Below are 26,648 nucleotides of genomic sequence, written 5' to 3'. Positions count from 1 at the left end.
AGCTCAATCCCGGCTCGGGCCGGGCCCGTGCCGGGGCTGTTCCTCATCTCCGGCTTTCCCCTCACGCAGCCCGGGGGCGCCGAGAGCGCGGGGCGAGGCGGGGCCGTGCGCAGAGCCCGCCCCGAGCTCGCTGCCATTGGCCGCCGGTGCCGTCAGTCGCGGTTGCGGCGCGCTGATTGGTGGGAGCGGGGCGCGGCGCGGCCCCGGCGGCGGGCTGAGGGCGGCCGTGGCCGCGCAGCGCCGCCATTGGCCGAGCGGCTGTGCGGGCCCGGCAGCGGCGGCAGCGGCCGGAGCGCGGTGAGGCGGCGGCGGCGGAGCTCGGAGGCGGCCCCGGCGCAGGTGGGAGCCGCGCTGGGCTCTGCGGGGGCTCGGGGCCGGCTGCGGGCGGAGGGGGCGGCAGGGGGCTCCGGCGGCTCGCCGGTGCCGTGTCCGGCCCGTGCCGGCCCCGGGCTGAGGGCGCTGCGGGAGCGGCTGCCCGCGGTCTCCTTCCCGCCGGGGCCGGGCAGGAGCCGCTGCCGGAGCAGCGCTGGCTCGGCCCGGCTGCTGTGGGTAGGACAGAGGGGCTGCCCCGCGGCCGGGAGCGGGCGGGGAAATTCCCGTCGCCGGAGGTTTGTGTGCCCGGCGGAGAGCGAGGAGTCCTGTCAAAGTGACTTTATTGCCGAGCAGCGGCAGAGGCCGTGGGGCATTTGCCGTGCGCTCTCTGCCGTGCTCGTAGTCCGCAGCCTCCTTTTTATCCTCATTTTCCCGGCCCCATCTCCCTCTGCCTTTGCCCACCGGCTGAGTTCCTTGGAAGGTTCCGACTTCCCGATGCGCCTGGAGCCTGTCCTCGTTAATGTGCACCCTCCTTTTGTAGAACAGCCGATATTCATGGCTCTGTTAAGTCTTTGTTCTTCTCCTCGAAGTTCGGGAATGTGGCGGGACTTTGAGCAGCTGTCTGGGTCGATTTGTAACATTTAATTGAACTGATGGTTTCTCACGTTGCTTCCTTATCTACAAGTGCCTGGCCCTATCTCCAGGTAGATTCACTCCTTGACTCTGTTTTGTTCTTCCCGGGTCCTCTTTGGTTTTGGGATTATTCTCGGTGCCCTCATTCCCTGTCCTTTTGTAGCCGTTTGTGGATCAGGAGGCCTGGCTGCCACCTGCATGCCCTGGCTCAGCTGCTGGATGAGCTGCACTGCCAAGGTGTGGAGCATGGTAAAAAGATGAGAGTTGCTGCAGCACAGAAGAGGAGAAGCAGCATTCGTTTAACCCGTGGTCTGCCAGTGCACCACAAAATCGTGTCCCATTCCCATCCTTTCCACATTTGGGCCAGAACATGAGCTGCTTTCTTATTTCCTTTGTTAGCTTTTTCACCAGTTTTCCTTGGTCATCTCTTTGCCAACAGCAGTTTGAGTCACTGAGTTTTCCATAAACTCCTCCTTTTTCTGCTAACAGATAATCTGATCCCATCCCCTGGTGAAATGTTGTGTTCCTCATTTCAGTGGCTTGGTCAGCAGGAAGGTCAGGAGTTGGAGTTGTCTGGTTGGTTCTTATTTGGAGGACAGCTTGTAATTTAATGATGCCATTGAAATGATAAATGGTTTATCTGTCTCCTGATAGGAATTGGTTTGGGTTCTCAGGGGCTGGTCCATGGTGTTGTAGGATTTGTTCTGGTGGCCCTTCATCTTTTCCCCATTTTGGGGTGCTCCCTTCAGCTGGGGCTCCATCAATTGACTGATTTTCTCTAATGTAAACATCAAATACTTGTATTCTAACTGATTTTTCTGAACTTGTGGTAGCAAAACCCCCATGCTCGAATCCACCCTATAAAACACAGACAGTGACAGCAGATGTTGGAGTGGGCAGAGGGATGATCCCTCCCTTATTTTGGTGAAGTTTTCCCAACATTCTCCATTTGCTGTTTCCCTTTGCAGCTTCAGCCATTTCTGTTGCAGAGTCAGAGATCCTCAGCACGGGCTCTGCCTTCAGCTGTGCAGATTCCATCTGTGGGAGATGGTGGAGTTTGGGATGAGGGGGCAGAGGGAATCAGCCCAATTCCAGCCCCAGGCAAGAAACCCAAATACATTGTCCATGCTTTACCCCAGCACTGTTAATTTGCATTTCTTAAGCTCCTCTCCAGGCTGCTGGAAGGAAAAATATTTTCCAGATCAGCCATTGGATGACTCATATGTGGCCACCCCAGAATATGCTGCTTTTATTTTTTCTTTTTAAAGCATATTTTTAAACACACTATTAACTGTTAATGAGTTAAAGGATTACCTTTGTGATAAATGAATGCTCCAATTTATTAATTAATGAAAATTTATTAAATGATCAAAGTATAAATTTAGAGAAAAAAAAAAAAAAGAAGAGCCACAATCCAGTCAAAAAGGGTCAGTGCAGAGCCTGGGTACCGGTGCTGGGCGAGACACAGGTCTGATCGCTACAGCAGAGGGTCCCCTCTGTTTCACACCGACTGTCCTGCTGAGAGGTCTTTATATGATTTTTCCTGCCCGAGGCAGAGTCCCTTTTCTTCCTTTCAGGTCTGCACATATTCCTGTGGAGTTCTTTCTCTGCAAGGAGCTGAACAAAACCATGGCCGGGGAGTGATAAACATCCAGGGAACAAAACCATGTCCGGGGAGTGATAAACATCCACGATGTGTTCCCAGAATCCAGGAATCCAGTATTGAGATGTATCTCACAGATGGCTCCAGCTATCTCAGTCTTAGATATTTATCAGTTATTCATCATCCTGGTGGATCACCTTGAGGAACACCCATCTCTGGGCTGGCCACATTCATTCATTTGTAAATGAAGATCTCCTTCCTCTTGTCCAGGTGGTTTCAACACTGTGATGCAATCCCGGACACTGACTTGTGTGCTTAAAAATCTTTTTATAAGGGTATTTCTTACCAATACATACATAAAATATATATGGCAATTTTTATCTGCATGAATTATCCCATATACACAAAACAATCCCTCCCCTTCTACATAAACATAGTAATTCCTGATTTCTAAACTTTCTACATAATTATGTGTGACTTTACCCTATATTACTATCCCATTTCCTAGTTCTTTATAAGAAGGAAATAATCCTCTTAGTTCCCTGAAGGCTTATTATCCCACTCTTGTCTTGGAATTCCCTGGTACAATTTGTAGACATCCCCTTCTCCCTGTATCTGCTCTTTGAATCTGGCCAAAGCACCTGCTGCCCTACCGTGTAGATTTTCCTCCCCCAATTTCATTATTTTTGATACCTGATTTGTTTTTCCCATAGCACATTCTGGGTCTGTGGGCACGGCAGCCACCTGCATACCCTGCACTACTGAGTGTATCGACCTGATAAAGCATGGTATCAGGCAGGGTAGGAATATGATCCCAGCTATTGAACACAATATAAAAAAATATTACCTTTTTCCACCATGCTCCATCAAACAGATGATCCCACCAGGATGCTTGGAGTACGGAGTTCCATTTTTGTACTGGGACATGTGCTACCCTTTTAATTTCTGTCACAGGCCTCTGATGGTTTCTCCATAGTCATCAATCTCTATAGAGCATTATGATTCATTAAACTTTCCACAGACCCCTACTCCCTCTGCTAGTAAATAGTCCAGGGCTATTCTGTTTTGATACACCAAGGCCCTCATTTGGGAGTGTTGTTTAGACAACAGCTCAAGGGCATTTGAGGTGTGGTTAGAGACCATGTCTACCACTGCCCAAAGTCTTATTAGTCGGTTTAACAGATAAATTGGGGTCCTATACCCCCAGCTTTCATCCTGGGCCCATGTTGCAGGACCATAATCCTCTATTATTCTTTCTGCTGGCCACTTCTCGCCCCAGGTCTGACCCCCACCGAAGATAGGGAATTTCTTTTTCAAATCCCTTCTTCTTCTGCTCAAAGTTTTGTATAAGGGGGCCCCTAGTGAGCTGTGTTCTGATTGAGGTAGGGTAAAGAAAACGTGTCTGATCAATTGAATAGTGCATGATCCTCTCCACCACTGAGGTAGTTTGCTGTATGCTTTCTTCCCACAAATCCAATATAAACCATTCAGGGCTTTCCACCTGACTTTTGTGTTTTTGGGTTTACTCCAGAATCCTCTTAATTCATGTAAGGATTGGTAAAGGTTAGCTCCAGAGCCTTTGTTCCAGCAGTGTTCAATTTTTTTCTCTCCATTCACATTTAGTGCCTTTTTCCCAGCTCCAGTACCCTACTAGGTACCTACTAGGTACTGGAGTACTCCAGTAGGGATTTCTGGCTGCCAGATTCTGCTTTTGTTAAAGGAATTTACTGTTGGAGTGGACAGACATGAAGTGTATCCCACCATTTCAGTGTGCTCCTTTCCCTCCCTGCTAATGCAAAATGTCCCAATTATAGCATTATCCCATTTCAGGAGTTGATCTAGAGCTAAGCTCTCACCTCTTCAAGGCCACTTCTCTGCAGACTTGAGCCCTCTGCAGATCCAGCAATTGGACAGCCCCAATTCTGTTGCAGTTTCTTGCATCAGATCCACAAATAGGTTTTGATCGGAGGCAGGGAAACTCCAACTGGTATATTGTTTTTTGAGCTGATCATATTGCTCGCTTAGGGTTCTCAGCCTTTCTTGCTCCATCCTTCTTTTTCTCATCTCTGCCTCTTGTCTTTTTAGTTCCTGTGATACCTGTTTAATTTTGCTCTCCGGGTCCACTCCCTCTTTGTTCTTGAAAAGCAGAACATCCTGTCATATTGCAAACAAAGGCGGTCATCCTAATCCTCTAAAAGGTCCAAGATAACTGGCTCATTTTTGAGGGACATCTTGGTCTCATATTTTAAGTTCTTCCCGACCCAGTATGTCTGTCCACCCATAACACACATTCCCAAGTGGTTATTGTCATAACACAATGGGTTAGCCTGAAAGTATGCTACAAACACTGACTCCATCCTTCCCCCAGTCCATACTGTGCGGTTACATTTATCACAGATTGGGACAGATATCTGTTCAACATTTCTTTTATGTACCTTGTGGTCTGACTGCCCGTCCTTGGGGGTCGCCCTTTGTGAGTAACACCTTATTCTTTCTTTTAGCTTGCGTATCCCCTGCTGGGTGCCGTTTATGGGACAGTGCCCGCTTATCTTACCCTTGCCGCAGTTCCTTGGGGCTGGGGCTGTCGGAGCCTCCGATTCCCCGTGTGCTCTCCGGACAGTCTGTATGCAGAGCCCGCACCTTCACCGGGGCCTCACACCTCTGTGCTGGGCCAGTCAGTGCAACGCGTGCTGGTCTTGAGGCACATTGCTGGACTCAGATTGATCAGGATCCCCACGATTATTATTCCTCTGCCTTTGCCTGTGCCCACTGGGTTGCCACCAGTGGTGAGGTAAACCATTTTCTCAGCAGCAAGAATAGTCTTCTGTGGTGTCATACCTGGACTGAGCTGCATACCTCCGTTTAAAGATGCTCCACCTCGGTAGTTTAACTGTATCTGCACTGCAGGGTACTTTATTTAACCTCCGGCACTCAACAGTAATGATTTGAGCTTTTGATCTCAATTTTCCCCTTAGCCTGTTTTGAAACAAATGAAAGCAGATCTCAGAGTCCGCTTCGATTATTCCTAGGCTTGTGGCAACCTCTTGTTGCTGTCGAGGCAGGATGGGAATGAATAGACTTGACTCAGAAGGCTGCTGAGAGTAAAAACTCCCATTTATTCAAAATACACAGCTCTTTTATACAGAGCTTTGCAAGGATCAAATCTATTTGTTCTGAAGTGAAAACAACCCAGACCATTGGTGCAAAAGGGCTTGACACACAGTGATAGAACTTAACTATAAACAATGTGAAAAACAAGAGAAATAAAGCATTATTTACATTCTTTCCCAGCTCTTTCCCAGCTTTTTGCCTGGCTAGAAACTCTGTTTCTTTCTTTGACTGAATCTGAGACCCACAGCTCTAAGATATGGCTAGTTCCCCTTCTAGGCACTTATCACATAAACCCTTTGGCCAATATTCCCTTCTACAGTGTGTGACCCAAACCTTGTTACAATACTCACATTTGAAATATACAAATGGATAACATTCACAATGAGGTTCAGTGCACGTTATCAGATCCCTGTCAGTCATTTACTTGGCCACCACAAGGTTATCTTCAAATCCCCAGGAGGAGAAGTGACTTTGCACTCTGGCATCTCTTCCTGGTGCTCGACCTTCTTCACTCGGGATGCGTGTGTCCACCCCTTTTCTGCTGTTTGTATTGCTGTATCTGTGGTTAAGAGGACGAGAAAAGGGCTTTCCCAGTCAGCTGTCAGTGGGGCTTCTCTCCACGTTTTTATGAGCACTTTGTCCCCGGGATGTACTTTATGTGTGGAAAAACCTAAAGGGGCACCTTGTGTTATTCCCTGCTTCCGCAATTCCTGCAGATTCTTACTTATGGCTATGAGATACGGCTGTGTCTTGTCCATCTTCTATCCTCAGATGCCCCACTGGCATGCCATGTTCATATGGCATCCCATACAGCATTTTGAAAGGTGACACTCCAGTCTCAGAGTGAGGCATGGTCTGGATATTTAGCAAGGCTAAGGGGAGGCACTTTAACCAGGACATTTTTGTTTCCAGAATCAATTTTGCTAATTGAACCTTTAATGTTTGATTTATCCTTTCAACTTGTCAGAGCTCTGAGGCTGCCATGGGATGTGGTATTCCCACTGGATCCCAACAGCATTGGCTTGTTGTCTAATAATTTTTGAGGGGAAGTGTGTCTCCTGGTCCGCATCTATGTATTTTACTAACCCACATCAGGGTATGATTTCTTCTAGTAGAAATTTTGATACTGTCTGAGCCATCACCTGAGAGCTCAGGAGGGCTTCTACCCTGTGGGTTAGTTTGTCCACTATTACCAATAAAAATTTATATCTCCCCACCTTAGGCAGATCAGTAAAATCTACCTGAATCCTTTTGAAAGGTCTGTATGCCACTGGGTGACTTCCCAGTGCCACCTGCCGTGTTTTTGCCTGATTAATCTTTTGACAAATCATACCCCCCTGCACCTCTTGTTTTACCAGTTCATAAATCCCCTTGCACCCGAAGAATCCAGGGAATTGCTCTGCCAGGGCCTGGACTCCCCTGTGTGTTTGTTGATGTAATCTCCTCAGGATGTTTCTGCTGTAGTCTTTAGACAACAGCTCCCTCCCATCTGGCAATTTCCACTTACCTCCTTCTAGCTGGCCTCCTATCTTCTTGTACCCCTCGATTTCCTTCAGGAAGGGGTGGGGAGGATATTCCTGTACCTCCCCTTCTTCGATTCCTGGGGTACTTACCTTCATTAGAGGCATGCTTTTGGCCTCTTTGTCTGCTAAATTGTTCCCTTGGGTCCTGAACTGCATTCCTGTCTGGTGCCCTTTCACGTGGACTATGGCAATTGCCTCTGGCCCCCTTATAACCTTTAAGATTTGCCTGATTATTTCTTCATGCACTAGCCTCTTTCCCTGAGTATTGAGTAACCCTTGTTCTTCCCAAATCTTTCCAAATATGTGTACCACCCCAAATGCATAATTTGAATCTGTAAAAATTGTTCATTTTTTCCCTTCTAATTTCCACAGGGCCCTCAATACTGCGTACAACTCACAAGCTTGTGCTGACCATCCGGGATTCAGGGGTCCTGATTCCACTACCTCCCTGGTTTTGCCATCAGGAAATATCCTGATTTCCTTTTCCCATCTATGACCCTTGCAGAACCACCCACAAACCATTTTTCACCTTCTTCTACATCTGGCCTTATTTTGATCTGCAGCTCCACCACTTCTGCGCAGTCATGGGAAGGCACTCCTGCGGCTTCCCCAGCCAGGAATCGCGCGTGATTTTGCACCGAGGTAGTTCACAATTCCAAATCCCGGGAGTGGATTAATACAGCCTCATATTGTAGGAGCCTGGCGTCAGTTGGCCACTTGTCAGCCTTTTGCTGCAGAATGCCCCGACGGTCACCTGCGACCAGGGACCTCAGATAACGGGAAGCTGGACAGGACAGAACACACATCCAACCAATATGATTAATGCAACGTTCTCCATTTATTCGAGAGAAGATGGCAGGTTGTATACACTTCTATATAGTTTATACTTTACAAAGCACTCTCATTGGCAAGCTAACATTGTTTACCTTTGTCTTAAAGTGGCCTAAGCCTTACACTATAAACCTATACTACTTTACACCCAGACAGCCCAGTGCTTCGCATCACACCTTAATACAATTTCTATCTGCGCCACAAGCTCTTAATTTCTAACTGTGTCAGAGGCTGGAAGGCCTCACAAGCCCCAAATCTGTGGCCTAGACTGAGGGGAAGCTCAGTTCTCACTCCAGACATAAATCATGCCCTCTCTCTCAGAAATTCTGTAACAGTCACCTTCTTAGCCTCCTCCACCAATACTGTCACTGCTACAATTGCTTGGTAAGATCTCTGCTTACAGGATCTAAAAACTTTGATACATACCCCACCAGCTTCTTGGCCCCTGCCCAATCCTGCGTTAAAACCCCATGGGCAGTGTGATTACTGATGTCCAGGAACAGCTGAAAAGGTTTCTTTACATCAGGGAGGTTCAACTCTGGAGCTGCTGCGAGGGTTTCTTTTAATTTCTTGAAACCCTCCTCATCCTGCTCTGTCTACTTTAGCTTGTCCGTGATAAGCTTTTCATGAAGAAACTTTTCCTTCTCACTATATCCCTCGATCCATTGCCTGCAGTATCCTGGAAGCCCCAGCAGCTGCCTGATCTCCTTTTTTCTTCGTGGAGGGGGTAAAGTAATGATACCTGTTATCCTGTCCGGATCCAACTTCTTACCTTTTGTTAACCAATGCCCTAGGTACTAGACCTCAGGCTCTGTGAACTGTAATTTCAATTTGAGACCTTCAACCCTTTTTCCCCAAAGAAGTTTAATAGTGCTATGGTCCCACACATCCTCCTCCCTGAGTCCGGCTGCCAATAGGTCATCTACGTATTGTAGTAATTTGGTCCCTTTAACGGGCACAAACTCACTTAAGAGTTTTTCAAGGGCTTGTCCAAATAGGTTTGGTGAGTATAGAGAATAGATTTACCACCCTCAAATCTTGCACCAGCCTGTAATTACCATCCGCCTTCTCTACTGCCAAGATAGGAGTGTAATGTCTTGACATGCACAGTTCCAATGTGCCTTTCTTTATTAGATCTTCTATTACAGCCTTCAGTCCATTCCTGCCTTTCATGGGAATGCAGTACTGTTTAATCCTGATTGGATCCTCCAGTCTCTGGATCTCAGTGTGAATTGGCTCCATGTTTAACCTCCCCGCCTCTTCCTGAGTGGAGTGTTTAACCTCCCCGCCTCTTCCCAAATCACACTTTGGGATTTATCTCATTTTTGTCCTCAGCGGTTATTTTGTATAAACTTACTGTGAGCTGGGAGTCCTGTGCTATCAGGCTTATCCCCAGAGCTACCATTAGATCCCTCCCCAGCAAATTATAATCTGCTTCTTCTACCAGTACTATGTTCCCCAGACAAAACTTATTTTCTATTTCCACATTTGTTAAAACCAGTACCTTAAAGGGTTCCCCTTTAGCCCCAATGACCACCATTGAATCCTTGCTTTTAGTAAATCCAGGTGGCAGTTGCTGAACTGTAGTTCTTTCTGCACCTGAATTGACCAAAAACACCAATTCTTGTTTTTGGGGGTCTAATTTTTAATTTTATCAAGGGCTCTCCAGGTGTTCTGGACCCCAAATTATAAAGCCCCTGACACCTCTAATCCTTCTGGAAGATCTGTTCATCCTTCATTCTCTTCTTACAGTCTCTTTTAAAGTGCCCTTTCTGTTTACAGTAAAAGCACTCAGGGCTGCTAACCTGTTTGTTTATGCCTTTCTTCTGAGAGGGGTTAGGTTTTCCCTGGGGCTGTTGTGTTTGTGCCAGCTTTCCGGGATTTTGTATCTGCTCCTGTTTTTGCATTCCCTTACTGCCACCACCAGGTATCCTTGCCTGTGCTTTTTATTTTTCATCATTCCTTCTCATGTAAACCTTCTGTGTCTCCCTTAACAATTCTTGGAGGCTTTTCTCTTGACAAGTTTCTATTTTTTCTAGCTTTTTCCGTATGTCCTCCCATGATTTAGCAACAGATTGTGTTTTAAACAGAATACCCCCGACAGGTGAATTAGGGTCGGTGCCCAAATACGTTTGGAGGCTCTTTCTCAGCCTCTCCAGCCATTTGGTGGGTATTTCATCCCTCCCCTGGCATTCCCCCAATGCTTTACTAATGTTCTGTCCCTTTGGTACCATCCCCCAAATTCCCTGTATTACCATGTTCCTTAGCCCTATCATTTTAGACTGATCCTTCTCTGCCTGGGTGTTCTATGATGGCCTCTGTTCAGGCTTTCTCTTGTGCCACTCCCTCCCTGGGGATTCCTGTGTTCTCAATCATTTATTGCAGCCTGCCGTATCATGTCCCATTCCTCAGCGTTGAATAACGACCTTAGAATGGCGCAGATGTCATCATATGAATAGATGATGTTCCCCAAAAATTCATCCAGCCTCTCTGCCACCCCGAGAGGATTATCCATTAATTTCCGCATTTCCTTGCTGAAAGCTCTTACATCCCCCATATTGATCGGCACATTTACGTACCCAATGACTCCGGGAGCGGTTGGTACTTCCCTTAGAGGGTAAAGACTGGGTCTGTCCCCTTCCTCCTCACTATCGTCATGGTTTTCTCTCTGTGTCTTGCACCGTGTTCTGCTAGCTGGAGGATAAGCAGTTTTCCCAGGGGGAGGTGTGTGCCCGGGATCGTCTGCCTGTTGTGGTGCAGGTGGGGCTGGGAGGGACCTGATGGGTCCGGCAGCAGCGGAGCCGAGGGCTGTGTGTTACACGGCGGTGCCTGTGCCTGTGCAGGCTGAGGCGGGTGCCCCACTGGTGCAGGCACAGGGGCCTGAGCCTGGGGAGGAGAATTCAGGTACAGGGGTGGAAGATTGTCCAAGGGCTCTGTCTTGGTTTGGAAAGGCAGGAGTCTGTGAAGGAAGGCAAAAGCCTCTTGTGAAATGGAAAAGGTAAACTCCCTCTCTCCGAATTACCACAATTTCAAAAAAAGCTCTTAGGTAAAGATATGGGAATGGGAATAACAGTTCTTTATTAGGAGAAAAACTAAATAAAAATAATAATAATAAAAATGTAATTAGTACAAACAAAACTAGTGAGAGTCAGAAACCTAACACCCTGAGGAGTTAGGGTGTTGGCAGTAGTCCAGTTAAATGGTGGCTGTTTTTCCTGGAGTGGCAGATGAAATGCTGCTGGATTGGTGATCTCTAGAAGGGTGGAGTTTTCTTTGAAGGTCTGGTAGTAGTTGGGCTTGGTCTTCCTCTGGGACACCAGCAGAGAAGAGAGCTGCTTTTCTGGGAATCCAGCTAATAGCTGCTCAGTGTCCCAAAAAGTGCAGATTTTATGCAGGTAGGGGTGCTTGGCTCCTCCCCCTGGGTGGAGCATCTCACAATGGGATGATGTAACTTTATCGGTCATGCAGTGAGTCATTCAATGGTCCATTGTCAGAAGATATCTCCCCAGAGATTGTTCTTGGAAGAGATAAGAAAACTGCCCAACCTCCAACAGATGGCATATAGAATACATGCTTATTTTACAAGCCAGGACAATTGTTATGGAAAGTTATTCTCATGGTGTAATCTTGTCTCTGAAACTGCAGGGAAAAAAAATTTCCAACAATATCTTTAGTGTTAGAGAGTCAAGGCATTCCTTGGTTCTGGCAAAGATGTGCAACAGAAATAATTTCATCCACACACAGCCTAGCTGTGCAGAGAAAATCATTCCATGACATGTGAGTTTTACTAGATTTTTCCTAAACTATATACAGTCTGAACCAATCTAAATCCATTGGTTTAATGTTCATTGCTTCCAAGTTGTGTAGTTTTTAGTATTTGGTTTTCTATTGGACCCAGATTTCTTTGCCTCTGATGTAAATTAGATTCAAACTCCTGGATTTCCTTCTCAGCCTTTTGCAGACCAGGTGCCTCTAACTCTGCCGGGGGCAGTGTCTGGGGTAGGTGTTGGTTGCTGTTTGCTGCTGGGCACTGATGTTTTGTGGGTATCTTTTGGGGTATTCCCAGTGTGTTGAGATGTTAAACTCATCTCCATTGAGTGGTGTAACAGCCCTTAACAAAACCTTTAAAATTTCTTTCTGCAAGGCAAAGGCAAACCAAGCCTGAGTAGAGAAATAATTTTTTTTTTTTAATGAAACTTGCTACATTTTCCACCAACCCAGCTAATGCAGTGTGAGTGTAAGTGAGTGGAATTGTCCCGGTGTGTCCCCAGCAGCTGTGGCAGTGCAGGCCCAGCGAGCACTGAAGCTGCAGCAGTGGCAGCAAGGGCTGGCCCCGGTGGCTGGAGCTGCCCAGGGAGGGTGGCCAGGCCGAGGATTTCAGCAGAGGAGGTGTGGGCAGGCCCAGGGCCTTGCCCCGCTGTGGAGCCCTGGCTGCTGCTGCGCTGCCTTCAGTGCAGGCTCAGGGGGGCCTCCCATCCTCCTGCTGCAGGCGGGAAGTGCAAATCTCCGGGGCTGCAGAGACCTGGAGCCCAGGCTGAGGGGTCCCCCCGTGTTCAGCTGTGCTGGCGGCTGTTTCTGGCCTCGGGGCCCCTTGGCATGGCCCACGCCACTTGGCCACCAGTGGTGCTGCTTTGCACTCCTTAGGCAGAGCCCATGTCCTGCTTGGATGTTGGCAACAGCAAAGTGCCAAGGCAGGCTCTGTGCCAGCCCAGCTTCCTGGGGGAGAGATTGCACCAGAGACAGGATTCTGGCCACAGACTGCTTTAAATGTGCATCCCTTATCTGCACCCTGCACTGGGTGGAGAATTCCCAGGGTAAGGAATTCACAAGGTCAATTCCAAGGGGAAATAATTTAGTATCTGCCCTGGCTCTGGCTCTTCTTCTTGCCCAAGCCAATGGCAAAAGCCATACCCATGGCATCTTGGTTTCTATCCCCAGCTTCCAAAGGTGTTTCTTTCTTTCCCCATTCATTCTTTGTACCCAGCCTGAGCTCTGGGTCAAGAGGTCCCATTGTATTCCTAAAGCTGCCATAAGCCCCTGGAGGATCTTTCCTGTAAAATGAGTTCTGCTCTTTGAATCTGTTGTTTCCGCAATCCCTTTTATAGAAATTACTTCTTTTAGAGATGCCTTATTAAGTGATCCAGTGGTTGCTGAGCAATCAGAATTGCTTTTGCCCCCCCTGTTAGGTGAGATGGTGTCACCAGAAGATATTGAAGCCTTCCTGCTCAGGGCATTTCAGTGCCAGGCTCTTACAAGCACACACAGCTGTGCCGGTTGAGCTGACCATGGGGGGTAACCTGTGCTTTGTCTGATTCCCTTTCCTCAATAACAGCGTGTCTTGGAACTCTTTTCCCTTCTGCTGCCCTTGAAGAGCCATCCACAAAGACATTTTCTGCCTCAGGCCAGGCAATGTCTCCTGAATCTCCCCCAGGCTGGGTCTGGAGCTGTGTCACTTGAATGCAGTGCTGGGTTTCTTCCCAGCCCCTCTGTGGGCTGTTCAAACAGGAGGCTGGGTTAAACCCTTCCCCTGTCCTTGTGGGAACTCATAATGTCTCTCAGACATTTTTAGAGGTTCCAGGCCTTGGTCAGAAGCATTGTAGACCCTGGCAGACAGCTGAAAAACAGCTGTGATTTTGAGTTTGAGCCATGGAATGAATTACCAACTTTGGAGGTGGAACAAGCAGTCACAAAAGGTTAGATAGTGTAGTAAAAGTAGTTACAAAGTAGAGGGGAAATTTTTTTAGTATTGTACAGGGGGGTTTTAACACATGTACAGGGGGGTTTTCACTTTGTACATGGGGGTCAGAAGTTTTAAGATGGAGGAAAGTGGGCTGATCCTGTTCTTCCTCCTTCTTTTTCCTTACCTCCATGTTCTTGGTGATGTTGGCACTCACAGATTGGTTTAGAGTAGAAAAACACTTGGCAACGTAGGTAGTAGGTATTGGGGAATAATTGTAAACATGTTATACATAATATATCTTATAAAAGATAGCAGCAGCCCTGGGCGGGGAGAGAGACGAAGAAGACAGCAGAGAGAGAGGATGTCAGTGTGTGTGTGTGCCTCTGCCCAGGCCACTGATCAAATAGCTGCAGTCCAAGAACATAATCTGTTAGATAACTAGCAATAAACTGCCTTGAGACCGAACAGCTAAAGCCTGCGGAGTTTTTCTTTGGAAGCACGGGTTGGAGGAGGAATTTCACCACCATATGAGACCCCAGAGCAAGGCCGGGGTTCTCACATGTCCTCACTTCTGAATCCTCCTGTGCCACTGAACAAGTTTCACACTGTAATAACCAAGCACTGCTCATCCATTGCGAGGCTCTTTTGGTGATCAAAGCTTGAACTTGATGGCAGACTGGAACAGTTGGAGATCCTGTTGTCATCAATTTTGGGCCTCGGTTCTGTTGAATCTGTGGCTGCATAATTCTGCAGACAATGAGGCCACTCCGGCCATTGGGTGAAACATTTTGGCCCAAGGATTCCTTTGGCATGGCCCTGTTTAACATTCACCTACAATTCCAATTTCTTTTCTGTAGGGAGCACTGTGCTCCAGGACGGTTTAGGGGAATGGAGACGAGAGATCTCTGAAGTTGCTCTTGGGATATAAGGTTTATTAGGGATGGAGAAAGGTCTTGCTTGGAGCTGCCAGATGCAGCACCTGGCAAGCTTGAGGGGATGGGGGAGGGGAGAGACAAGAGGATGCTCTAGGACAGGGTGGAGGTCCTCAGAGGGGGGAAGATACAAGAGAGCGTCTGGCCCCTCGGAGACCCCTTATCAGGGGCTTCAAGGTGGGCTGGAGCAAGACTTGGGCCAATGGTGTTACAGGCACTTGATGTTTTAGGGGAGGGTTACAGGTGAACCATACATTTTGGGGGGTGAGATGGAACAGTTCTATTTGACTTTTGGACTTATCTGTAGGTAACGGTATTGTCCAGCCAGTAGGGAGGATTGTTTTCAGCATGGCTGTATTATGAATAATTATATTTATCCATCCTTCCCAACACTTTTCTGAGTCTGGAAGAGCCACAGCTGAGGCATCAATATTTTTGGTTGTTCATTTTCTCAAGTTCTGCTCTCTTTCTCCTGTCCATACCACAGCATGGAGGCTGTCTGGGGTTAAAAAGTCCTACAGTGTTCTGGCTGGAACAGAGAATCCTCAATCCAGGTTGTGTAATTCCTTTCTAATCCTCACCATTGTCACAGCTCCTTTTTGTTCCTGGGTAGTGTTACTTCTAAGATTGCCCACACCCACTCTGGGTCATTCAAGCACAAACCTTCCGTCAAAATATATCCCAAATTTTTAACCTTTTTCTCCACCATTTGCCTTTTTTTTTACCAAGTAGTCAAAAGATTTTTCTTAGCCAGAAAATTCAGCCATTTCACAGAGGCTTTGTTTGTCTACCACTTGTTCTTGTCCTCCTCATTGGAGCCATCTGATTCCCTGACTGGCAGGATAGGAGTGCTGTAGGGAGACATCCCTGGCTCCAAGAGCCCTGCCTTTAGCAGGGACTCCATACCAGGCTGTGAGCCCTTCCTTCCCTCCCCTGGAACAGGGTGTTGCTTTTAGACACCACTTGTCCTGGTTGCTTCCAAGTAATTTGGAGAGGCTCCATATCAAATTTTCCCTCTTTCCATGGGGCTGCCCACACCTCTGGGTTCCCTTCAGCACAGGCCTTGCCAGACATATGACACAAAGGTACAGCAGCAATAGCCTGTGTATCACCTTTTACAATATTACAATGCCACCATCAGATTCCTTCCTAGTTAATTACAATCAGAGTAGGAAGAAAAAGAAAATAGTTTATTTCAAACCTATCCTCCACAGCTCCTAATAGTGATTGAACAAATGATACCAGCTCAGCTTTCCCATTTATTCCCTTAATAATGAAAACACTCCTTTAGAATTTTCCCCCCTTAGGTGTAAGATTCAGGGTGGATGGAGAGGCCCCTGTGTCCATCAGGAGAGGCCTCCTCTGGATGCAGACCCAGCCTGAATGTTCTGCAGGGCTCCAGTGTGGTGGGTCCCCGGTGGGATGGGAGCTCAGAGAGCCCTGCCAATCCATGTCCATGCAGGGGTGGACTTGCTCCTGCTGAGGGTGCTGCTGTCTGTGCTTGCAGTGTCCTTGTGGGCTGCAGCTGGAGCCCTGACTCCTTCCCAGGGGCTGTTTGGGTGGGCTCTGCCCTGGCCAGGAGGGCAATGCCTCTGCCAGGTGCTTGTGGCCGACCCCGTCATGCCCTGGGTGCTGGGGCCCCCTTGGGCCCTGGGGTTGATCCCTCAGGGGCTGTGGGAACTCTGCCGTGGCCTTTGCCTTCAGCTTGGCCTTTTGCTCATCCCTTCTTGCCTTCAGCTGCTGTGCCCTTGTGCCCAAGTGCTGCAGGGCCTTCTTGTGCCACTCCTGCAGCCCCAGTCACTGCCTGTGGGTGCTCATCCTCTGAGAGCTGCTGAGCTTTCTGCAAAACCTTTCCTTTCTGCAGGGACCCAAACCAAATCCTGAACAGCAAATCCTGATCCTTCCATGTGCACTCTGCATTTCCCAGCTGTTCCTTTGTTTTCCCCGTTGTGCTCAGGGTCCCTGCCCAGCCCGTGTGGCAGAGCCGGTGCCTGTCCTGCCGCAGTGTCCAAAGGCGGCCCCCCCGGCGGGCAGGGCCGGCAGCTCCCCGGGGCCGGGCAGCGGCCGGGGCGTCCCGCAGCCTCCTGGGGGCCGGGGGCCACTGCCGGCCCTGCCCGGGGCTGGTGGGGTCAGGCAGCGCCCGGCGCTGAGCCCCGGCTGCCCCACAGCCCCGGCCCGGCCCCGCAGCTCCCCACAGGCCCCAGCCCGTGCTCCCGGTGCCGCACCTCTGCGCCCGGTGCTGCCGCTGCCAGCGCAGAGAAACCCCTGGCATCCTGACCTCCTGCTTTTCCTCTCCTGGAAACCGGGGATGGAAAGCATCTGGATCAGCTGGCAAATTGTGAGGATAAGACCCTGCTGAAAAACATCCCAATCCTGAGTATTGTTCTGTTCCCCCTCTTTTCCAGCATCCATTTTCTTACCACATAGATTCCTCCTGCTGCTTCTTGCCTGAACCATATTGCTGCACACTTCCCTTCACCCAATCCCTTCCCAGCACACCGTCCATCCATCCCCTGTTGTACAAATTCCTTCTCCACTTCCCTCATTGCCTCCCTGGGTGCCCATGTCCTTAATTACCTCTGGGGGAATGTGCAGACTACCTCAACATTCTCCCAAGGGACCCTTCAGAGACATTTTGGGATCATCATCCCTTTGGCCAGGACCCCTCCCTGGCTTTTCCTTTTCTCCCCTCCATGAGTTCCCTGCCATGTTCACTCCCCGAGGATCCCAGGGCACTCACTGATGAGATTTTCAGTGCTCTCTCCCTGCTGACTCTTCACAGACCCCCTGATGTGTCACTCGTCTGTCTCCTGGTCACTCCCGGGCCCCCAGTCAATCACCGGTGCTGCCGCCAGCCAAGGGAGCCGATCACCCAAAGTGGGTGAGGCACCTTCAGCTGCACTCCCTGCCTGCCGCCCCGGAGGGTGGAAGGAATTCGGGATGAGCCCCAGGGTGTGTGGAAAAATTGACATGAGCAGAGAATTCTGTCCACAAAGCAGACGGAGGAATCCTGTAAAATTTCATTCCTAAGAAAAGGGAGAGGCCATGGGACATTCAGGCCATGGGATCTCGCCAATTGTTGGAGGACACCGTCTCATTTTCATCCAAATTTTCCCAGCTGCATCTCCCTTTCCCTTTCTGTGTTGGCTGAAATACTTGAGAGCTACAGACTTCTCAATCCACCTACTACTTACCCCTTTCATATGCACCCCAGTTTTGTATAGCAGATGATACTCATGGCTCTGTTAAGGCTTTGTTGTTCTTCTCCAAGTTAATGAATTTAGCAAGACCTTGGCTGAGCAGCAGTCTGTGTCATCAAATAACATTTTCGGAAACCAATGGATTCTCCTGTCACACCCTTATGTACAATTCTCTAGCCCTATCTCCGAGTAGATTCACAGCATCTGTTTGTAAAGACACTTTCCTGTGGTTCCTTCCATGGGGTCCCCCGTTTGTGGGACATCCCCCCTGGAGCAGGGTGTCCCCTCTGTGCTGCAGCCCCAGGGCTCGGGCAGAGCTCAGCCAATCAGAGCCCGCGGCGCTGATGACTCACCAGTTGCCAGGCAGACTCGCAGCTCCCCGCGTTCCCCACCTGGACCCACCTGCGCCCCCCCTCGGCCCCATGGCCCCGCGAGGGGAATTTGGGGAGGTGGGAGTGGGGCAGCGCCAAGGCCGGGCCCCCCCGCGCTGTCCTGGCGGGAGCGGCTGCAGTGGGGACCGAGTGCGGGCGGGAGCGGCCGAGAGCCCAGCGCTGCCCCAGCCCGACCTGCCCCAGCTCCATCCCTGCCCCTGCGCTGGGATGCTGTGGGTGTGGGGGGAAGAGGGAGCCGGCAGTGGGTGCTGGGCCTGGGGGCAGGAGGAGAAGGGAAGGAGAAGGAGGCTTGAGAAACAGAATGGTCAAAAGATGCAGGTGGCAGGAGAGGGTGGGATTGTGCAGGAGAAGGAGGAATAGCAGGAGGAAGAGGAGTGTGAGGAAGAGCAGAGACACAGGAGGAGGAGGAGGAGCAGAAAGAGGAAGCAGCAGAAGGTTCCACCCCTCCCTGTGTCTGCAGCCTCCCCCCAGCCCAGGAGTGCTGCTCCCTCCACATGCAGCAGGTGACTGTGGAGGGGGATCCACGATTTTCATGGGGTGAATCTTGGTGTTTCTGAGCTTGCTTGGGATAAATGTTTGTGCTTTGGTTTTATGTGGCAGCTGAATATTTATATCCTGGAGGAGTATTTTCCTGAGTTGTGATGTTTAGGGAGTTTTTGATTTGTGTCTTGGAAGTTTGCGGTATTTTTGGGCTGAATCTTGGTGTTTTGGAGGTTCTTACAGACACAAGATTCCCAATGATTTCCTGAGATGAACTTGGGCAAGGTGGAACCTCCAGTCCAAGGAGCTCTCCTCTTGTTTTTTCCCCAAACCAGGATTTGTCATACCCAGGGTGTGGCTGAATGGAGGAGGAGGAAAAGCCCCGGAGATGCTGCAGGAGGAGGAGCTGCAAACCCAGCCCAGGGAGCTGCGGGGAGGAAAGAGCCCCCCTGAGCCAGGAAGGCGGGCGGAGATCCAAGTGGAGCTCGGAGCTGGTGGAGAAGCCTCATGGCAGGGAGAAGCCCCACAAGTGCTTGGAATGTGGGAAGGGTTTCAGGTGGAGCTCCCACCTGATCCAGCACCAGAGGATCCACACTGGGGAGAGGCCCTACGAGTGTGGGGAGTGTGGGAAGAGGTTTCAGACCAGCTCCTGTGTCCTCAGACATGAGCGGAGTCACACAGAGGAGAGGCCCTTCCGCTGCCCCGACTGCGGGAAGGGCTTCAAGCACAACTCCAGCCTCACCGTGCACCGGCGCATCCACACCGGGGAGAGGCCCTACGAGTGTGGGAAGTGTGGGAAGAGCTTCACACAGAGATCAACCTTGACCAAACACCAATGGAGGCACCACTAAGGGAAGCCCTGTGAGTGCCCCGAGTGAGGAAAGAGCTTTGAGTGAGGGAAGAGGGTGAGGGAAGAGCTTGGAGTGAGGGAAGAGAGTGAGGGAAGAGCTTGGTGCACTGCTGCAGCTCCATCCCCCATGGGAGGATCCGGGCTGGATGATCCCCAGTGACCCCCGTTGGGCAGAGCCCTGGTGCCCCCGTATGGGGAATAAAACAGAGAGTAAAGCAATGGAGCTGATCAAGGGGCCCAATATCTGAGGCCTGACTGAGCAGAAACTGTGGGAGACACAGACACAGTTTCAGTCTCCCTGGGCAAGAAGAGGGGACAGTGGGGGGTGGCAGGGGTGTGACAGAGGGGATGAGGGGGTGACAAAGGGACAGAGGACGCAGCAGAGCCCTCCAGGGAGGGGACAAAGGGAACCCTGGGAGGGCACTGGTGCCACCGCAGGAGGCCACAAGTGCCACCAGGTCCCTGACACCTCCTCTGTCTCCTCCCCAGGTGTCCCCATATCAGCTGGAGTCACTGGTGAATGTGGTGGCCACCCTGTGTGTGGCAGCCACCGTGACCAGGTTACAGAGGGACGAGCAGCAGCTCATGTCCCCAGAGTCCCTGCACGTGAACCTGAGGAACTTCACCTGGAGTCTCGGTGAGACCCTGGAGCAGGGCGATGTCACCTCCCTGGGCCACCGTGGTGTCCCCTCCCTGGGCCAGGCTCTGGCCACACTTGGGGCCACCCCAGGGGCCACCTGGGCCGATGTGAGAGCTGCGGGCTGGGCCTGGCAGGAGTTGGTGGTCAGGCTCGAGGACAGCCGGGCCCTGCTGGCCTGGGATGCCACCGAGCTCCGCGACGCCCGCTGGGACGCGGCCATCGCTGCCATCCGGGCCGGGGACCTGCAGAACGTGGCCACCCGCAGGAGGACAGCTGGGAGCAGCCTGGTGGCCACAGCCCAGCAGCTGAAGGTGGCCCTGGGCAGGGAAAAGAGGGCCTCGGCAGGGCCAGCACAAGGCCCAGGTGGCTGCGGCCACCAACGAGGCCGTGGGAGAGGCCGTGGTGGCTAGCAGCCAAGCCATGGTGGCCACCAGAAGGGGACATTGGGCACAGGTGGCCCTGGGGCCGCTGGAGCGCTTGGTGGAAGAGTGTGAAGGAGGCAGGTGGTTCCCCGAGGAGCTGCAGCGCCGGCTCGGGGACATCGAGGCCATCCTGGAGGGGACAAAGAAGGCGTCCCCCGATGTCCCTGAGGCCTTGGTGGCTGAAGTGGCCGAGTTTGAGCAGCTGTGGGATGCCAGTGCCTGCCTGGGCAAGGATCACCTGCTGGGGACACTTGGGGACATCCACGACCTCCTCTTGAGTCCCTGTGGTGGCTCCGGCGGCCCCGGTGGCCCCAGCAGGCGCGCCCTGGCCCAGTGGTGCCAAAAAGCCGTGGAGGATCTCCCCAGGCTGCTGCAGCGATGGCACCGCTCTGATGCCATCAGGGACAGTGACATCCTGGTGGACAGCGCTGGCGTCACCAGTCCCCTCCTCGCGCGGGATTTGAGACCAATTCGGAGAATTTTCTGGGAATTTTCATGGGCATTGTCCCACATGCTGATGGGAGTTTCTGGGATGACGTTACCAGCCGCACCTGGGGACATTCTGAGAGCACTCAGAAGGCTTTTGCATTCCCCTGCTGCCTTTTGCATTTTTCTGCTTTTTCTATTGGGTTTGGCATTTCTCTATTGCCTTTTGCAGGTTACTGTTGACTCCCAGCATTTTGCTCAGGTGCTCATACTGATATTGATTATTGATAATTCCTTGCAGCTGCTCGCTGGCACAATAAAATCTCAGAGTTTGCATGGACAAGTCCAAGGCAGTGTGAGCTTTCTGCCAGGATTTGGGAATCCTTTACGAATCCAATTCTCACATCCCTGGGCCCCCCCGGTCCCGGTGCTGTTCCCGGGGGTCCCGCGGCTCTGGGGGTCAAAGGGGAGGGGGCGGAACCCCCGTGATGGGTGGGGGGCACAAAGGGGGGTCCGGGCCCGGTGCTCGGGGGGGTCGGGGGCACTGAAGGGGTGTGGGTGCAGTTTTTGGGGGGTCCCGGTGCTCGGTGAGGGGGGGTCAGTGCTCAGCAGCGGGGGCTGTCCAGGGACCCCCCCGGCCCCCCCAAATCCCAGCCGGGTGTGAAAAACAAAGTTCACTAAGGGATTACTAAACAAAGTTTAATCAGGGATAAAAAAGGGTTTTGGGGCTCGGCCAAAGAACTGGCCTTCAACTTAACCCTTTGTTCTCCGGATCCGGTTCCACTGCAGGGCCACGAACACACTCCTGAGTTTTGACATTATTCAAACACTCCCGGGAGGTTTGGGTGTCCCAGGAACTCGTGTTTGGGTCTCACCTCTGACTTGTCTGCAGAACATTCTGTAGATTAAGTCGATATATTTGATTTCTTCTCATGGTTCCACCCTGTTGTTTCAGGCCCCCTGATAAATTCCTAAATTCTTCTGAGCTTTGTGTCACTGGTATCACCTGGTGAGGCTGGTCCGCAGATGTGGGAAACAACTGAATTGTTTTACACCTGAGTCAGTCACACAAAAGCATTTTAACATTGCATAGTCTCTCTTTTAATATTTATTATTGATCTATTTAATGTTTATCTATTTTTAATATATTAAGACCTATGATATAATATCTGTTTATTACTCAAGCAGTAAATTTATTATACACTGCACACATAAACTGATTGATTTTATTTTACCAGCGAACAGCTGCAAGGAATTATCAGTAATCAATATCAATACCAAGTACCACAGCAAAATCCTCCTGCTCAATAACAACGTGCAGAAGGCAATACAGAATTTCAAAAGCTGATTATTCTATTGTCATTTATAACCCAGCTCTGCTGCAAGGCACCGAGGGGCTCATTCAGCCCCTGACCCACCGCCACCCCCATCAGTGTCCCCAGAGCGTCCTCAGAATGTCCCCAAGTGTCCCCAGTGACGTCACCCCAGGAATTCCCATCAGCATTTGGGACAATTGCAATGAAAATTCCCAGAAAATTCCCCGAATTCGTCTCAAATCCCGCGTGGGGAGGGGAGAGGGGAGAAGTGACAGCAGCGATGTCCCTGATGATGTCACCGTCCCCGACGACGTCACAGCGGTGACATCGCTGTCCCTGCAGCAGCCTCGGGATGTCCTCTGTGAAAAATGCATATTTTATGGTTGGCTTTTGCAAGTATTAAATTGAATAGGACTTGTATTATGTTACATTGATTAGTAGTGCTGTATTAACATTTTAATAGTAGGGTAAATGCAGATTTGTGGTTAAAACGGAGCTTTTGTGGTTAAAACAGAAACTCTGTGCGTAGGAAGAAAGGAATGAGGTACTTGCACCGGGACAGCAGCCGCAGGACACCGAAATCTTGCAGAGAAAAAGAATTTACAGATTATTGTAAATGCAGGCGAGCCGGGGGGAAGAAATGACGATGCCTGACTCCAGCTCAGAAGGATGAATGGTTTCTTTATTAGAACTATACTAATATACATTAATATACTGTTTAAAGGAGACACTAAAACTACAAACCTGCTTTTTCTATTAATATACTGTTTAAAGGAGACACTAAAACTACTAACATGCTTTTTCTATTAATATATTGTTTAAAGGAGACACTAAAACTACAAACCTGCTTTTTCTATTAATATTCTATTTAAAGGAGACACTAAAACTACAAACCCGCTTTTTCTAACTCCCAAATCTAACTCCTCACAACTCGTGACCCTCTCTGAGATTCCAGCCCCAGGTGGGTTGGATTGGCCCCAGGCTCAAACGATCCTCACCAGAACCCAACCCAGCAACCACCCCACAACAATTTGGGTAACAAATGGTTAAACAATTCTCCAAACACGTTCCACATGCTAAAACAAGGAGCAGAAACAGAAATTGTTTTCTCTCTCGTTTCCCTCTGTGCTCCTCTGTGGAAAATGCTGGGAGGCAGAGCAATGTGCTGCCACAAGCGCTCCCTGATTAAAGGAAATTCACTCTCCGTGCCCCGCTCAGCCCTGCGGGCGCCGCGGGATTGAGAAGAGGCTGCCACTGCTCCGGGCTCTGTGGCTGGACAGGATTGATGCATCATGCATGAGATCGATGAATATGCAACAGGCTGCTGCTTTTGGGTTATTCCTTGTTCAAGGCGTGGCTTTGGCAGCTCAGTGCCCGAACCATCCGGACGTCCGTAATCCCTCGCTTTTTATTGTCTTGTCACTGTCCTGACCTCATTGTCCACATTGTTATTGCTCTGATTTTATCGCTGGTTTTTAGTAACTGTTTTATTACTAATAAACTTTTACAATTTAAAAAACCGACTGACGGGCGTTTTCCACAGTGCCCAAAAACATCCGGATGTCCAAAATTCTTCACTTTTTATTGTCTTGTCATCGTCCTGACCCTCATTGTCCAGATTCTTATTGCTCCAATTTAATTGCTATTTTTATAACTATTTTATTACTAATTAACTTTTTGAATCACTAATTTTTTAACATTTTCAAAACCAGCGAGTGGCATTTTTCATGGTGCCCAAGAACTCCTGGATGTCCAAAATTCTTCATTTTTTATTGTCTCATGGTGTCCTCATCCTCATTGTCCACATTTTTATTACTCTGGTATTATTTATTAGTTTATTTTTTTTGTTACTATTGTATTTTTATTTTTATTTTTAATAACTATTTTATTACTAATAAATTTTTAAAATTTAAAAAATAACTGATTGTTATTTTCCACAGTGCCCAAAAACTCGCAGATGTCCGAAATTCTTTGTTTTTCATCGGCTTGTGGTGCCTGACCCTCGCTGTCCACATTTTTATTACTCTGATTTTATTTTTAAATTTTATTTTATTTTTATTTTATTTTTTTCTTATTTTATTTTTATTGTTTATATTTTTAATAACTATTTTATTACTAATAAACTTTTAACATTTCAGAAACATCTGATCAGTGTTTTCACAGCGCCCAAAAACTGCTGGATATCTGAAATTCTTCATTTTTTATCATCTCGTGGTGCTCTGACTCTCATTGTCCAAATTTTTATTAATCCTATTTTATTGCTATTTTTATACTTACTCTATTAATAATTAACTTGTTTGAATCAGTAATTTTTAAAAGATTTTAAAGAAGCAGAACTGGTATTTTTCATGGTGCCCAAAAACATCCGGGCATCCAAAATTTTTTTCTTTTTATCGCCTCGTGGTGGCCTAAATGTCATTGTCCAGATTTTGATTACTCTGATTTTATTTTTTATTTTAATTTTATTTTTTATTATTTTAATATTTTATTTTCTTTTTTTGATAACTATTTTATTTCTAATAATTTTTTAAAATTTCAAGAACAACTGACTGGTGTTTTCACAGTGCCCAAAACTCCCAGATGTCCAAAATTCTTCATTTTTTATCTTCTTGTGGTGTCCTGACCCTCATTGTCCACATTTTTATTGCTCCGATTTTATCGCTATTATAATTATTAATTTATTACTAATTAACTTGTTTAGTTATTTATTACTAATTAACTTGTGTAATAATTAGTTTATTATTAATTAACTTGTGTAATTAGTGATTAGTTTGTGATTTTACAGACCCGCGATCGGCGCTTTCAGAGCTCGCGGCGAGCGGGAAACGTTACACGGGAACGAGCTTTGGATCGATTCCTGTGTGATACTGATCAATAATCAATAATCAGTAACTAATGCTGGATCGATTCCTGTGTGACACTGATCAATAATCAATAACTAATGCTTGATCGATTCCTGTGTGACATTGTTCAATAATCAATAATTAATAACTAATACTGGAACTATTAATTTGTGATATTGATTAATTAATAATAAATAATTGACATAGGATTGATTTCTCTGTAGCATTGATTAATATTAAATAATAATGAGTGGATAAAAGTTTCTGTAATATCGAGTGATTAATAATTAATAATTACTAATATCTAATAACATAGATAGATTCCTTTGTGATATTGATTAATAATTTGTAATTTATATTGGATTATTTTATTTTTAACATTGATTAACACTATTGGATTTGTTACTTTGTAATATTAATAATAATTAATAATATAGGATTGATTTCCTTGTAATATTGATTAATAATAAATAAATAATAACATAGGATTAATTTACGTGTAATATTGATTCTTAATAATCAATAATTAATAATTAATATTGGATAGATTTCTTTGTAATATTGATTAATTAATCCTTAATAATTGATAATAGATCAATTTCTTTTTAGTGTTGATTAATTAATAATCAATAGTTGATATTGGGTCTATTTCTTTGCAATGCTAGTAATAATAAAGAATTAATAATTAGTACTGAATTTATTTCTCTGCAATATTGATTAATTAATAATCAATAGTTGATATCGGATAAATTTATTTGTAATGGTTAGTAATAATCAAGTATCAATAATCAATAATCAATAATTAATATTGGATTGATTTATTTGTAATATTGTGAAAAATGCCGATTGAATGATGCGCAGATATTGATTATTGATAACTCACTGATACTGATTATTGATGATTCACTGCTATTGGTTATTGATAACTCGTTGCTATTGCTCATTGGTAACTCCCTGCTATTGATTATTCATAAGTCCCTGCTATTGATTATTGATAACTCCCTCCTATTGATTATTGATGACTCACTGCTTCGGATTATTGATAACTCTCTGCTATTGATTATTGATAATCTGCTATTGATTGTTGATAACTCTCTGCTATTGATTATTGATAACTCCCTGCTACTGATCATTGATAACTTACTATTATTGATGATCTGCTATTGATTATTGATAACTCACTATTGATTATTGATAATTTGCTATTGACTATTGATAACTCACTGCTATTTATTATTGATAATCTGCTATTGATTATTGATAATCTGCTATTGGTCATTGATAACTCACTGCTATTGATTATTGATAACTCACTGCTGTTGATTATTGATAAGTAACTGCTGTTGATTATTGATAACTCACTGTTATTGAATTGGAGGTGGGGAGATGAAGGAACCCGGGGGGAGGAAACTCCTTTTTTTTCCTTTCCTCCCCCATTTTTTCCCCCCTTTTTT

Source organism: Lonchura striata, chromosome 36 (genome assembly GCF_050655825.1).
Source record: "Lonchura striata isolate lonStrDom1 chromosome 36, ASM5065582v1, whole genome shotgun sequence".
Lineage (NCBI taxonomy): Eukaryota > Metazoa > Chordata > Aves > Passeriformes > Estrildidae > Lonchura > Lonchura striata.
The sequence above is the reverse complement of the archived record's forward strand: the minus strand, read 5'-3'. Positions refer to the sequence as shown.